The following is a 16,004-nucleotide window of genomic DNA, read 5'->3' as shown; positions in this document are numbered from 1 at the left end:
TTTATTCTTCCGAGCAGACCCTGAGCATCCAGGGAAGCGGATGGTCGCAGAGCCGCCTTTCCACCTCCTGAGTGCCAGACCCAGCCTCCACGGATGGCTCAGCGTTGTTTCCAGCTTCAACCTAGACTTTACACCAGACTTTGCCCCAGCAGGAATAAGCCTCACTGGGACAGAAGACTCGGAAGCGATGTGGGTACCCCCCGCCCCCCCCAGGAAACAAAACCCACGCGGAAGCGGGCACCTTCACGCGCAATTCGGCAACGTTTGGGGCTGTGGTAGTTCAAGAAAGCAAACGGGTTGGATTACCAGAACGAATGCAGGGTCACACGGAAGAGACTCAGCAACTCGGGTAGCACCAGTGTCCAGCATCCAAACCCCAACGTCCCCGCGTCACGCCAGCCCCAACGTTCCCATGTCAGCCCCAACGTCCCCACGTCACGCCAGCCCCAACGTCCCCACGTCACGCCAGCCCCAACGTCCCCACGTCACGCCAGCCCCAACGTCCCCACGTCACGCCAGCCCCAACGTCCCCACGTCACGCCAGCCCCAACGTCCCCACGTCACGTTACCCCCAACATTCCCACGTCAGCCCCAACGTCCCCACATCACGCCAGCCCCAACGTCCCCGTGCGCCACGGCCAGCTTAGAGCGCAGGCACTCCAAGCAGCTCTGCCGCCATCTTTGTCCCCCCAAACCGCGCTGCGCCGTAATTTATATATTAAAAACTACTACATCGGCGGAATAAAAGCTGTTTAAAGCCCCGTTCTGCTGGGCTCAGGGAGCAGAAACGGCATTTACATGCGCTGAGGAGGCGAGGTCCAACTTACCTGGACGGGCTCCGCTCCCGCTGCTCAAAAGCCACTTTTGCACCCCTGAATCGCACGATTCCCCTCGCACGCTTAAAACCACTCCAAGCCCGTAGGCAAACCGCAGGTTTCACACGGTTTGGCTCCTCGTCTGGAGCCGGCCGGCGCCGTGGGATGGAATCGTGTGTCTAGGGGCTGCCGAGAGCCCGGCACATGCACCGCTCCGACGTCTTCGCTTCCATCTAGGCTGAATACAAACCAACATCTACGTCGTAAAATGCATTTCAACACAGCACACACAAAATGGCTGGCTCCCAAGACGAGCATTTCCATACAATACTATAAAAAGGATAATAACCTAAAAAGGTAATTATGACTTAACGGCTCGGCAGTCTGAAGAGAGATCTGCAAGAACACTGATGCAAAGGGGGGGAAAAAAAAAAAAAACCACCCAACCCACTATCGAATAAAAACGTGCTGCTCTTTGAATCCCGATGCTACGGATTGTAAGTTGTCAAGAAATACTACGCTGGGCTCGGATTATTGTGTGAGCCGCAAAGAGAAATACTACGCTACAGCCCTGTGGAGGAATTTTTATGCAGGTAAGAAAGAAAACACGTAGGGCCTATCGCGGAGATTTTATCAAGAGCGGAACGTGCACGAGGCTTTAAAGAAACACACAGTCCTAAATACAGCCTTAACAAAGAGAAAAGAGCTGACAGAGTCTTTAAAAAAAATTCACCGAGCGTAGAAGGAGAGTCATTCATAAACTGGGGGCTTCTCCCTGCCACTCGGATGCACGAGAGGGGAATTAAAAAAATAAGACAAAGAAAATATTTTAGAAGACAAACCGTCAGGCTAGTTTTCGACAGGATCGTGGAGCTGTCTCTCGGTTGCAGCAGACCGTAAATTCTTACAGTCGTTTCGGCGCAAACTCATTAAACAGTTTCCCCTTCCCATCCCCAGCTCTGAGCGACGGGAGACACCGGTCCCCCCCCTCTCCGACAGCCCCACTCCCCACCCGGCTTCCTGCACCTTCCCCCGGCAAACCAGAGCCCCATCCAGAAAGCAAATTAATAAAACAAACGGACAAAAATATTCGCCTGTGATTCTAAAAGCACCACGCTGGGTACGGACACATCGCAACTTCCACATCGCTGGATAAAACGCCCGTGGCTGCAGCGGGGGGGGGGGACGGGACTGCACAGCTTGAGAAACACAACCCCGACCCCCCCAGACCCCGGATCGCCGCTGCCGGGCTCGGAGCAGCCCCGGGTTTTGCAGCCGCGGGTTTTGCAGCCCCAGGTCGAGTTTTGCACAGTCCGAGCCTAAGAGTGGGGAGCAGGCGGTGGGCAGAAAAAGTGCTTCTTTCCCTCTCCTACCTCCCCCTCCTAAGTTGGCGTTTTTTTAGCAAAGTTAATTTATTAGGAGGAGGGAATCGCAGCTGCTGCATCCAGCGCAACGGACCTTACACCTTACACCGTGAAATCATTTTCAGGTGGTGGCAGATGGGGAGAGGGGAAAGGAAGAAAAAAAACAAAAAAATCTGCTTTTTGTCCCTCAACGGGGAGGGGGGAAAAAAAAAAATAAATATAAAAACACTCCTCCTGCTTCATGGGGAGTTTGGCTGCGAACACACGCTTTGGGGAAAGCCAGCCCTGCCAGCTGGAAAACGCTCCCCACCCTCAACGAACCGGTCAGTTAAACCCAAAAAATAAAATAATACTACTACTACTAAAGGAGAAGGGGGCAAGGGGAGCGTTCGCCTCCATCCTCCTCCACCTCTCCTCCCCATCCGTCAGGCTGAGCGAGCCGGGGATGACGCAGGCTTCCTTATATAATGCGCCGCGATTTCCTCGACTGCGGGCCCTGCCTTTGTGCGCGCCGCACGCTCCTGCGCGCTGGCGGCGAGCCACGCGCGCCCGTCAGCTGGCGGCCTCCCTGCGCAGCGGGGCCGGCGTGGAGAGGGCAAAAAATAAAAATTATAAAATTAAAAAAAAAAAAAAAAGGGGGTTGGGGAGAGGGGGGGGATGCTGTGATATCAAACCATCAGCGCTACGGACAAAAGAAAAAAAATTAATAATTTTTTTTTTTTTAAATACCCCAAATCAGCCTTTTCTTGCAGCGGGGAGGGTCGGATTTAGTAATTCCGGCAGCATAGCGATGGTAGGAGCCTGGAGAGAGGTTGGGGGGGGTTTGGGGGGGGTAAGGGGGGGAAGGGAACCACTCCACCAGCAAATACAAGCAACAGTGCTAGTTTTCTCCTTAAAATATTCCGTAAAGACATTACATTTAGCTGCCAAACTCATGTTAAAAAAAAAAAAAAAAAAAGAGAGAAAAAGCAGATCTGATAATCCATAAAGAGCCTTTTGTCTGTGAAAAAAAAAAAAAAAGGACAGTCTAAAGAATACTTACAGGTACAATATTCCTGCTGCCTCCTTTAGTTGTCAAGAAAATTAGGGAGAAAAGAAGGGGGGACAGGAGAGCCGGGGAGCGGGGACGGCAGAGCGGGAAGGGGGGAGAGGAGGGCGAGGAAGAGCCAAGCTTTTTTTACGAGGAGCCCTCTCGGAAGAGCATGGGCGGCCCCGCGTGCCATCCCCCTCCAGGGACCTGCAGAAACCCTGTCTCAAAACGGGCACTTCCCTGCCAATCATGCGCTGTACTGTTATATTAAACAAAAGAAAAGGGGGATGCTTACTTTTACCCATGATGCCTCGCGGGGCAGGGAAAAAGAGGAAAAAAAAAAAAAAAAAAGAGAGAGAGAAAAAAAAAAACCAGTTGCAGCCGGTTTGTAACCTCAGGACATGGAATTATCTCTTAATTTTTTTTTTAATTTTTTTTTTTTTTTTTTTTTTTTAAGTGGGTTGTGGTATAAGAGTCAGTTGGCTGCCGCCCCCTCCCTCCCCCCGGCCGCCAGCAGCCCCTGGCCCCCCGCCAAACTTTGTCTTCATTCATGAGAGCTCCTTTCCTCTGATGGTATTTTAACTGTTTCGCTCCCGAAAACAACGCTCGGGTCCCTCGCTGAGCCAGCGGATGTGGGGCTTTGCTCTACCCCCCCAAAAAAACCAACCCACACCCCAAAGTAAGGGAAAGGCATCAAAGCATCCCCTCCATGGTCAAAGCATCCCCTCCATGGTCAAAGCATCCCCTCCATGGTCAAAGCATCCCCTCCATGGCCAAAGCATCCCCTCCATGGTCAAAGCATCCCCTCCATGGTCAAAGCACCCTCTCCATGGCCAAAGCATCCCCTCCATGGCCAAAGCATCCCCTCCATGGCCAAAGCATCCCCTCCATGGCCAAAGCACCCTCTCCATGGCCAAAGCACCCCCTCCATCGTCAAGCATCCCCTCCATGGCCAAAGCATCCCCTCCATGGCCAAAGCACCCTCTCCATCGTCAAAGCACCCTCTCCATCGTCAAAGCATCCCCTCCATGGTCAAAGCATCCCCTCCATGGCCAAAGCACCCTCTCCATCGTCAAAGCATACCCTCCATCGTCAAAGCATACCCTCCATCGTCAAAGCATCCCCTCCATGGCCAAAGCATCCCCTCCATGGCCAAAGCATCCCCTCCATGGCCAAAGCATCCCCTCCATGGCCAAAGCATCCCCTCCATGGCCAAAGCATCCCCTCCATGGCCAAAGCATCCCCTCCATGGCCAAAGCATCCCCTCCATGGCCAAAGCATCCCCTCCATGGCCAAAGCATCCCCTCCATGGCCAAAGCATCCCCTCCATGGCCAAAGCATCCCCTCCATGGCCAAAGCATCCCCTCCATCGTCAAAGCACCCTCTCCATGGTCAAAGCATCCCCTCCATCGTCAAGCATCCCCTCCATGGCCAAAGCACCCTCTCCATCGTCAAAGCACCCTCTCCATCGTCAAAGCATCCCCTCCATCGTCAAAGCATCCCCTCCATCGTCAAAGCATCCCCTCCATCGTCAAAGCATCCCCTCCATGGCCAAAGCATCCCCTCCATGGCCAAAGCACCCTCTCCATCGTCAAAGCATCCCCTCCATCGTCAAAGCACCCTCTCCATGGTCAAAGCATCCCCTCCATCGTCAAAGCACCCTCTCCATCATCAAAGCACCCTCTCCATCACCGCAGTGGTCCCAGGGAAGAGGCCGAGGGATCCGGCGCGGGCGGCCGCGTCCCCGCACGCTGGGGGACGACATCTCCGCGCCCTCGGGACAGCGGAGCGGCCGTGGACACCTGGTGTCAAACACCCGGATGGTTTTGAAGATGCCCGTTGCGGGGGTCGCTGTCTCATCTCCCCTCCTCTGTGGGAGAGGAAGGATCCGGTAGGATTTGGGGTGGTGGAGGGGGCACGGTGGCACCTGAGACCGGACCCCAGCCAAGAGCGGCGCTGCCAAACCTCAGCCTGAGCCGTTTTACCCAAATTTCAGAGAGGGGCAATTCCCACGGCTCCTCACCCTGGCAGCATGGGTACCGGTCCCTACGGGGAGGAAGAGGATGCCCTGAAGTCTAGAGGTGGAAGCAAGCAAGACAAAACGGGGAGAGGAACCCACAGTAAGGATGACGGGGATGAGTCTGAGGCCTCGTTAAGGATTTAACGGGCATTTTGAGTGTCCACCACACCAAGCAGCTCCTCTGAAGGCAACGAGGCCAGAAGCGATTCATGTCCCTCTTAGTCCAGCTCCGCTGAGCCCATCAGCTTTTTGTAAAACTGGAATTATCAAATTCGGTTTCTTTATGCTGAAGGCAGAAATAAAACCACTATTCCCCCATCTTTGCGAGCCAGAGCAGAGAACCCGAGAGACGAAGAGCCTGACGTGAAAGCGAAGCGGAGCTGGGCTGCCGACACCAACCCTACCCAGATGTCTACTGATATGTGTCCAGAAATAGGTTAAAATGCTTGGAATAGACTTTTTTGAATGACCATATCCCTTCCCCAAGGTATCTCCAGTATATTTTATCACATATTACTTATATTCCCAATATATTTTACCATTTAAAGTTCCTATGCAAAGGAAAAGGCCTAGGGCTCACCCACCAGACCCGGTCTGGTCTAAATCCCCTCCGTCAACGAGTCACTCCAAGCATTTTCCAAAGCTGGTGAACACACAAATTACCCCAAAACCCAGCATAAACCCGGCTTTACCAAACACGGAACGGGAATCGGCGCCTCAAGGGTTCAGATGAAAACAGTTGGTGTGACCAGGCGGCTGAAATAACTGATGAAACAGGAACCTTCCATTTTGGGTTGCAAATCACAAAATGGTGCTAATCAAAGGTTAACAAGAGCGCTAGCGTCAATTTGGAGAGACTCCCTGCATGTAATTAGTCTCAGTACTACACTTCACGTATTTGTGGAACAAGCAGAAGTGACCGACTTACAAATTACATCTTTTTCAAGATAGCACACACAGGTTGCACTGGTTTTACACGCTGAAAGCGTTATCAAATCATCTTCTAAAAATAAAGCGATCGCACAGCGCACAAATAACCGTGTCATCTATAATCCCCAGTAACGATCACGTATTTAGTCAACCTATGGGCTGCGGAGAATCCGGTAATTAAGCAGAGTTTCAACACCACTCCAAGCACTGGTACTACTCCAGTTTGCCTTTATTAGATAAAATGGAACAATTTCGTTTACAAAGGGGGAAATAACTAATTAGGCTTTAATTACATGGTAGTTACCGTAGATTTATAAACTAATGAGGTGGTGGTTGAGCCCCAATAAGGTTTATTTCCAGGCTGCATCCACCAAAAAGGCGAAGAGCGAGCGACAGGTCACGGGACAACGAAGAGAAGCGTGGGGTAAGAAATTGGTATTTTTTTATTTTTTTTTTAGCAGAAAGCCCAAGCGCATCACAGCTAAGAAATCCTGAGACTCTGCTTGAAGAAATGATGGGTTTTAGGGTCTCTGGGGGAAAAAGAAGGTACCCCATTCAGAAAGCTCTCTTCCCTACGGCACGAAGGCGCCGCGGCTGGTGGGCACAGCCCCTCTCCATCTAAAATCCACAACTGAGATGTTGTTGCTGACGGTCTCTCAACATTCGTGTCTAAGCAACGTGCGTCCAGCCGCGCGTCTCCGCAGCTGAACTTCAGTCTCCCAACACCGGGTCCGCGTAGGATGCCCAGTGCAGCCGCAGCCCATACACTGGTGCTCACTGGTACTCACTGGTATTCACCTCCCCGGGCCCCGCAGGGAGACGCTGCCCAGCCTTGCAGCTTGTAATTCCTTCACCATGTCATGGAGAAACATCAACTGCTATCAAGGAGGAGATTGCACTACCCGAAATGGTTCTCTCAAGGGAAATCTCCACCCTACACTTCTTTATCTCACCTCCTCATCGACGTCAGCCCACCACGGCAAAAAGTTTCTTCGGCCTTTTTCTCTGTCCTCAGCCGTTTCCATTCTCTGATTTTTTTTCAGGACCGTTTCACGCTTTTTCTATGCTCCCCATCTTCCTCCAGACCTTTCATCCTTGTTTTAAGGCATGCGGAGATTCAGCAGAGATTAAACTCTTTCCAACAAATTAGGGGTGGTTGAAGGTACCTTACATCTCTCCTCCTGCCCTGTCCTTTATCCCGCTGTTGCAAGGCTTCTGAAAGATCTTTATGGCCAGGATGGGGAAAGGTATTGGTAAAACATCACTGGACTGTTCATTTAATTGAATTTTAGGGTCCTTTCATAAGGACCCATCCTCTGGGTGCTTCTATTTCCAGTATGAAAAGGCCTTTGACGAAGTCTGCAAAAGTGCTAACAATAGCTGCTTTTATGCGGCTCTGTTTCCCGAACCCAATTCATTATCTGCAGGTGATCCATCGCTGAGAAATCTCTCCCCATTCCCGTCGGCTCTGCTGGGTGATTAGCCCAGAAGTCCCCATCTTCTCTTCATTTATGCTTTTACAGCGATTCTTATATATAATACACAAAGGATGGGTGGCAAGGGTCTCTAGGGCGGCAAACCTTCAAGCTTTCCCAGGTAACTAATCAGGAAAGTAAGAAAGAAGCGGCCAAGCAGAAAAGTAGGATGCGATCGCCTGGAGTTAATTTATTGGGACGAAATATTTGGAAAGTTTGAATTATAAAGTCACTTGTTGAAGGACTAACATAGTGTGGTACCCACGTAACGGCAGGGTGAGATCTGGCCCGTGATCCGACCGCCACACCCCGGTCCAGGAAACAACGATGGTGCCACAACCCCAAAATAAGCACCAAAATGGGGTGATGCTTCCGACACCGAGGACGAGCGATGAATCCATCGCACCCAACCGTGCGGGAGAGGGGGGTAAGAGTTGAAGAGCAGAGGGTGGGTTTGAAGGTAGAGGCTGGTAACGAGGTTGAGCCCCGAAGACTCCCCACGCCCGGCGCAAAGACGGCAGGAAGGGTGATTTCACAGACAACCAACGGGTAGGGAGCGATGACAAGGTGAAAGCCCACGATGCAAAGAGCAGTAAATGTCACAACAGTTGTTGGGGATGGGGAAAAAGATTTAATTATAATACTTCTACTGAATTTTAAATTCAACCAGAACTAAACAGCCAACGACTGTTGGTGGTGGTCTAAATATAAGAAGAGTAATAAAGTCAGCAATTCAAAGCAATCGTAGCACTAAAGGACGGGGACACGGGCAGCATCGCTCCTCAGCGTTGCCTAAATCCTGCGCTGGATCTCCAGGTGAGACTCCACGAGGAGCTGGAGGTCAGGACACAGACTTGCAGCCGTGCTGCCGGTATTTCGAACCAACACATCGAAGACCAATAACCGTCTCCTAATCATTTTTCTTAAAAGAAAAACCAACCCCACGGACTGTCACAGAATCATCTCGGTTGGAAGAGACCGTGAAGATCACCTAGTCCAACCGTTAACCCAACACCGACAGTTCTCAACTCCACCATCTACATCTACCAACTGCCCCTCACTGCGCCGGGGAGCACCAGCGAGTCTCCGCCCCAGCAGGGCCCGAACGCGGCAGCGTTCCGCAGCAACGCGAGCGATGGGCAGCGGGCGCGTTTCACCAGGACTCAGCTCTTCCCTCGTTGCTTATTCCCCATCTGCGCTGACCTTCGGTTGTACATCCGTCAGCCGAGCTGCCTCTTCTCCTCCAAAACAGAGGGGTTCCTCGATCAAATCTCTTCATGTTTTTTGGACTTTCTTTCCTTCCTTCTCATTAGCTAATAGCATGCAGATGATTGCCATCATCATAATACAGCTTCAGACTAACAGCAAGTACTTTAAAAAATATTTTGGTGAAACTGGAAGATGATTACATGAGGGAAGGAATGATTTTTTTTTTTTTTTTTTTTAATTTGCCATTCAATACGACTTCAAAGCCTGCTAATCTCAAGGCAAAGGAACTGGTTAACAAGGTTTCACCAGCAAACTCAACACGAAGCAGAACAACATTCACCGGGAAAAGGCGCCAGCACTGCCTCAGTGTGATTCAGTTATTCCATTTTCTAGGGGCCAGTCCCAACCAGCATAACCCTGCTGCCCAAGTCCAGCCCAGGCCTGGGGTTAACCCCCCTGAAATGATCAGTTCTCTCTAACACACAACACAGCCGAGGCTCAGATCTGGCCTTTGACTGATCTCCTTGGAATTTTGCACTACGGCGCCAAGATTAGTTCCCTTCCCTCACTTTTAACAGCAATTTGAACAGCCCGGTCACCATCCCCGACACCACCGACTAGCTGCAATGTGATATTTTCATCCCGGCGCTATCCCGCCGGAAAGCCAGGGGACGGCAGGCCTATTTCCATCCTCACCACAGAGCGTGGGAAGCTAACCATGGCCAGCAGCTGCCGCCTTCCCAGTCCAGTTGTTTTCAGCGCTGAAAAACCAGCGAGCGGCACTTTGGGTCCACGTATTTCGGAGCAGCAGACTAAACGAGAGTAAAGCAAGTCCAATTAACATAAAAATGCCGGTGTGAGAGCAAATCAACAAAAAAAGTCCATATGGGGAAGAGAAAGGAAGGAGTCCACGGGCTGCTGGTGGTCCAACCAAACCCCACCGGCGAGTGAAAACGGGCTCCCCGGCGCAGCAAGAGAAACACCCAAAACTGCCATATGGTGCCCAGCAATTTATTAAGACATCCTTGGTGGCTTGCAGCAAGCTTCCCGACCCGTCGTTCCTTCGATTTATCCAAATCTCAGCGAAACAGGCTGACTAAACACAGCTGAGCCCAGAAGGGAGGTTATTTTAAACCGGTATTGCTAACGAAATCAGGATCTGAGCTGCCGTTCAAGCCGTTCCTTTAAAACCAAGCCTATTAGCATCGTTCCCCTATTTCAGCGGCCACGTGTGTTGTTCCAGGGCTACTGAAACCGCAGCGTTACGTTAAACCAGCGTCTCCGAACTGAGAGCGGAGACTCCGGCCACGGACACCAAAGCGCCGCTTCCCTCCGCGTGGCCGCCGGTTTGTTGAAATTGTTGCAGGGACTAAAACAATAAGCTATTGAAATGCCAAAGCGGACTCACGCTGCACTAGTAGGTATTTGAAATTGTCAGGTCTCCAAGATTAAATTAGAATCAGGGACTTTAATAAGAAGCAAGTTAAGGAGTGATTCATAGAAGGGGAAAATGCATTAGGTTTGGACTTATTCGACAACAAGGGACTATTACCAAGCAACCATTTTGAAACTCTGAAAGTCTGCATCTGTCTGATTGATTTCCTTTCACTCAAAATTCCCTTTCAAAACCAAAAAAAAAAAACAAAAAAAAATCTAAAGAGCATCATCTCTCGGCTGGTGACAAAGGTAAGTCAGACCGCGCGGGGCGTTAATTCGAGGAGCTGATGGCTCCAGCAGCAGCATCTCCACCCCGCACATCAGTCGCCCGGGTAATCGCTACAAACCACCATCTAAAGGGTTGTTTTAAACTGGGAGCAAACTGGGAGCGGCTCAGCTGATGCCCACATTTCCAGCTACTCCCCAGTCCAAGCGCTGGCGCGGCCCTTCGCTCAGCCACCCCATCAAGACAGCGATCCAACTTTTAACAAATACTCCACAGCATAAATCTTAAAACTCCTCGCGATTACGTAGCAAGTCAGGCAGCGTAAAGGACAAGTTGGTTTTCCATTCGATACCTCAGCCCCCGATAAACGTGGGGAGTTGCCAGGGTGCAGACGGACAGACTCCACCTGTAGATGCTTGTAAAGATGGTTCAGAGTTTCATTAACTTTACACAGTTTGTTTCTGGATATATACCTATAGCCCTCAGCAGCTAACTGGGAAAGCAAAAATATATAAATAAATATCTACGTATCTATATAGATATAAAAGAACCATTTTTAAATGTCAAAGTGTTTACAGATTACAAAAACAAACCCCAAAACATTATGATTGGCAAAGTATACGAGGCTTTCGAGATAATGTCCTGCCCCCTCCCTCCCTCAGTTCCTCTCAGCAGTGAGGAGTTTCAGCTCTTTTGTCTTTTCAGGGACTAAGTTAATTTTATTCTACTCAAACAGTGACTCCGCTGCAGACAAAAGGAAAAATGAAGACCCACTGCAGTGAAACAAGTTTTATAATTCATTAAAGTGAATTATCTTTCTTCTCCTACAAACTGCGTTAGGCAGTCGAGGGGAAAAAGAAAAAAAAAAAAAGAAAAAAAAGAAAAAAAAAGAAAAAAAAACAAGACAAGCAAACTGTTAAACCCAGAACTTGTCAGCAGCAAAAACCTCGTCAGCAGAGGATCCCAGGTTATCCATCTCCCTTCGTGTCTCCTCGAAGACACGACGCGAGATCGCGCACGTTTGCTTTGCAAGTCTTGGTGCCGGGACGGCGCCGAGAAACCTCCTCGCGCGGGCCGGAGGAGACTGGGGAGCACCTCCCCGGGGCGAACAGTTTGGGGGGAAAAGAGGTTGATTTAGTCTCCGACAAGAGGCATTTCAGGAGGACGCATCCTCCTTCCTCGCTGGGAGCTTGAAGAAACACGCTTCCACCTGTTTCCTTGCTGGTAGGGACGCGACCGAAAGGTCTTGGGGCTTGGCAGGAGGGGGATAAAAACCCTGATCCCAACACTTGAGCTCAGCACGGCAGCAGGGAGAGGTTCCTCTCCTCTGAAAGAAGAAAGAGGTTCCTCTTTCCTCCGAAATCCCGTTTCCGTGGCTCGCTTCTTGGGATGAGTCGTCATCCGAGGCCCCAACATCAGGCCTTGGAAAGATTTGGTGAGGGAAGGCAACGCCTAAGACACCGCGTGCGGTTTCTATTCCCTGCAAATCTTTATGCAGGTTTGGTGATAAAGATCCTGTTTCTTGCCTCCGATATTGAACCAGAGCATTAAGCGGAACCAAAGACAAGTATTGAAGCGTTTCGTCTCTGCGTATCGAAGCACACAGCCGCTCCGCTGCCAGGAACGGGCAGGGCATCGCCCAAAGCCGCAGGGCTGGGAGATGGAAAACGGGCAGGAAGCAGCGACATCCCCTCCCCGAGACGGGTTTTGGTTACGTCTCATCCCAAAGAACCAGAATTCTTGCATTCATTTTCGGAGATTCAATGAAAACAAGCCCTAAATCCAGGACACTCTGGAAAAAAATACACCGATTGGCTTCAGGCGCTTTGAGCTCACGGTCACCACGATCTGCCCCAGAAGCCCAAGTCCAGCAGCGCCGCGACCACCCACCCTACCGGATCCCAAACGGGGTGTTTTAAGGCATTTTCACCTCTTCCATTGAACCGAAGGGCACGCGGCCACAAGTTATTTTATCGTTAGCACCGCCCGGCCCCCGCGCAGCCGTACCGAGCTGCTATTTTGGCGCAGGCGCCCGAAAGGCACCGGCAGGCGGCACGGTGCGCCGGGAGAGCGCATGCCCCAGCCGCCCCGCCGACGGCGCCGCGCGTTTGCATATTCAACAGCAGCGAGGTTCGCCTTTAAAAAAAAAAAAAAACAGGCATGAAAAATTTACGCAGGAAAAGAACCGCTACGAGAGCACCAACTGCTGCGACAAAAACCAATAAACGGGAGGAAACGCGCGGCTCGGGGCAGATCCTCCAGCACCTCCGAGCGCAACAGGACACTTTTCCTCCTTCCTCGCTGCTCCCCGCTGCGCCGCGGGACCGGAGGAGACACAGCCCATTTCAGCCCAAACCAAGAATTTCTCTGGCTTTAGCTTTCTGTCACCACCTTAATGGCATTTTAACGTCTCTCTCTCCCCTCTCACGACTCTTCCGATCATCCTCCTCCGACCTCGAGGAACCAGGCAGGGCTTGTAAGCGAGGGCCGCCTCTAATCTACCATCAGGACTCTGAAATTGGACAATTTGAGGGTTCAACCCCAAAAATACGCGCTCAAACCTGAGCGGTAGCGCCCTCCTCCCAGCGAGGGCCTGTTGAGCCATCCCAGCACGTGCACGGCTCCACCGTCGGTACAACCTACCTGGAAAAAAAAACCTGCTGCCGCCGCGAAGCCAAAAAACTTTGATTAAGGATGAAACAAAATGGATGCAGCTTCGCCGGACCGACGCGCAGTGGTCGCGTCAAGGCTCCGCGGAAAAAAAAGCCCCCGAGGCTCTTTATAGACTCCTCCGCGCCGGTCCTCGGTCTAATTTTAGAGAGGAGGCTTGGAAGCGCCTCTCCTCACACCCTCCGAATTCCAAATGCTGGTGCTGGTCTTCAGAAGGATTTCAGGCATATTCTGGATACCGCGATCACAAATAACCGGATAATATTCCGCGTTCAAGGGGCAGAGTTGCAAAACGAATTGTGCTCCGAAGTTTGGAGTTATCCCCCTTTTCTCAATACATCTTAAATAATTCCGTCTTCGCGAGGGCTGAGAGCGAGCGATTAGAAGCGATATGCCACATTTATGTGAAAATCGTGGAGAATTTTAAAAAAAAAAAGGATAAATCCCAGCACTGTAGCCTCTTCCCTGACCCACTTCCCGTGGATGGAGATGAGCTTTGAGGCCTGAGCTTGACAAACTTAAAAACATCCGACCTGAGATAATCGCCCACCCTGGTTTTGCAGAAAACAAGAGCGTAAGGAGGGAACCGATTCGTCACAACACGGAAGCCCCTGTACCTTCGGGCAGTATCATCAGCAAACGGGCCGGAGCTCTACTTGAAAACACGGCTTTGTTTTGTGAAAGTTGTATCTAGAGTTGTTAAAACAAACGGAGGGAGAACCTCGCTCTGGGATTCATTATACAGAGTTTATTGCCCCAGTTACGTGGGTCACACTGGGGAAAAAACAACAAAAAAACCCTGAAACTCCTTCAGTTTTTCTTGATTCCATGAAAAAAAATAATAAATCCTAATGGCACGCTTTAGGATTTTGAGCATCTGAAGGAGAGAGAGCAAAGGGCAAGGAATGCCTCCAAGGTATGAGATGAAAAAGCTGCTCAGGTCAAGGACGGGACCCGCGATGCCCAAACGAGCCCCCCCCACGCCTGGGGGTCCCCGAGTCCCAGCTCCCCTCTCCAGCCCCCCTGAAGCGGAGCCACGTCCATCGCCGGACCCAGGCACCACGCCGCCGCCGGGACGGCCTCCGTCCTCTGTCCAATTAACCCAAGAAATAATTCCTCTCCCAATCAGGTTTGGCGCAGGAACGCAGCGGGGTCCCAAGGCCGGTTTCCAGTTTAGTTGGAGTCCGGAAAACAGCGGGAAAGCTCGGGACGCTGCGCCCGGCCGGCGACGCTCCGGGGAGGGGGAAAGGCAGCGTCACCTCGACTGCTCCACAGAGAGCTGGAAAGGGCCAGGACAGCCACCAGGTGCGGAGCCCCATTTTAAGGTTAGCTGGACTTTAAGCTCGCTCTTTTCCAGCTTTAACAAAAAGAAAAGCAGGAAAACACGAAGCGCTGCACATCCACGGGCCACGAAGCTTTGCCCCCCACCCCAACCGCACCGCGAGAGCGCGGGCAAGCTGGGCTGTGCGAGTCCCTGAAAGCAAGACCCCGACCGTCACACCGGGCAGGTTGATGTGTTCATCAAAGTCCCAATTTCAGAGGGAAAAAATAATTTAAAAAAAAAAAAAAGAAAAATCTCTTTTTCAAATGACCCAGATAAGCATTTCAACTCCAGCTCTCACAGCAAGTACATGCCACGGCAAAATGAGCCTCTCCCCGGGCAGATGGTCCACTGGGACACGTGCGAGCGCAGCTCCACGGAAACCTCCTGAAGAAAGCGCAGCTGAGGCAGAGAATATTTGTGATTTTGGTTTTAAATAGCCAAATTACCTGAAACGCCAAAACCGACCAAGAGAAACGCCTCCAAGTCTGTCCCTAACAGCGAAGCAGAGAAACACGGGCTCATCGCAACATCGCACTTGGTGCATCGCCCCGAGATGCTGCAAACTAAGTTACGGAACAGCGATAGATCATCCCACGGGTTTAAAAAAAAAAAAAAACCTGCAAAATAACCTACACGCAACAAAATAAGTCACGGCAAACGAAACCCCGGCCATCTGCAACCCGGCTCCTCTGAACCACCTCGAGCTTAAGGAGCAGAAATCCACGAGTCCCTGCGCAAAACCCAAAGCCGCGGCTTCCCCCCGCGGCACCGAGGACCTACGGGTCCCCAAAGCGCCTCCACGCTCCACCTGCCCGCGCAGAAGCGCCGCCGAGGCCTCGGCGCACCAGCTCCACGTAAAAGTAAGTTTCTTCTCCATCTTCCAGCGGTCGATCCAACGCTATAAAACTGCAGCGGCATGTGGCACGGCCTGATAGGTTGAATTTCTGCGCGCGAGGTGGATAGCTTTACATGGGGATTAGATTTATAGCCAATCTCTTTTTTTTTTTTTTTTTTTTTAAACAGAAACATTTTGCTGTTGTGCCTCGGCACAAACACGATGCAGAGCCGTGCGTTTGGTGCTCCCACACCACCCGAACCAAAGGCCCCTTTAAAAAAATAAAAGTCGCTCTCCATGGGGTAATACACTGGGTTGTAAAGAAAAAAAAAAAAAGGGATTTTTTATTATTTTCTCTTTTTTCTTTTTCTTCTCCCACATCCCCAGTTCTAGTTATTACCAAAATGTTTGAAAAATCAGTGATTCCTACAAGCGAGTGGTGCAAGAGGACTCCTCCAAGCCATGACGAGCGAGGCCACTCGCCAGACAAAGGCTCCCAAAAAGGGGTGAGTTGTCCCAAACCCCCCCCCCTCGCCAAGACCAGGGTCCAGGGAGCAGTTTGGTGTTGGGTGGGGAAGAAGGAAGCGCAGAGAATTGTCAGTTAACAGGGAAATAATTACAAAAATAAGGTTCAATGATTGTTTTTCCTTAAATGCTGAAGGGACCAGC

At 51.1% G+C, this 16,004-nt stretch overlaps 1 protein-coding gene across 2 annotated transcripts in view; it reads right to left on the bottom strand.

Moving 5' to 3' along the window:
- GATAD2B (GATA zinc finger domain containing 2B) overlaps positions 1-16,004 on the bottom strand; it is a 45,177-nt gene that overhangs the window by 26,214 nt on the left and 2,959 nt on the right. The window contains exon 1 of one of the 2 annotated variants that reach the window (XM_074809167.1): positions 828-848. The exons of the other annotated variant lie outside the window; for it this stretch is intronic. The gene's annotated coding sequence lies outside the window, so the exon portion shown is untranslated. Of the gene's footprint in view, positions 1-827; positions 849-16,004 lie in introns of those variants that run through there. 2 annotated transcript variants of the gene reach the window in all.

This window comes from Strix aluco, chromosome 30, assembly GCF_031877795.1.
Source record: "Strix aluco isolate bStrAlu1 chromosome 30, bStrAlu1.hap1, whole genome shotgun sequence".
Lineage (NCBI taxonomy): Eukaryota > Metazoa > Chordata > Aves > Strigiformes > Strigidae > Strix > Strix aluco.
The sequence above is the reverse complement of the archived record's forward strand: the minus strand, read 5'-3'. Positions and strand labels throughout refer to the sequence as shown.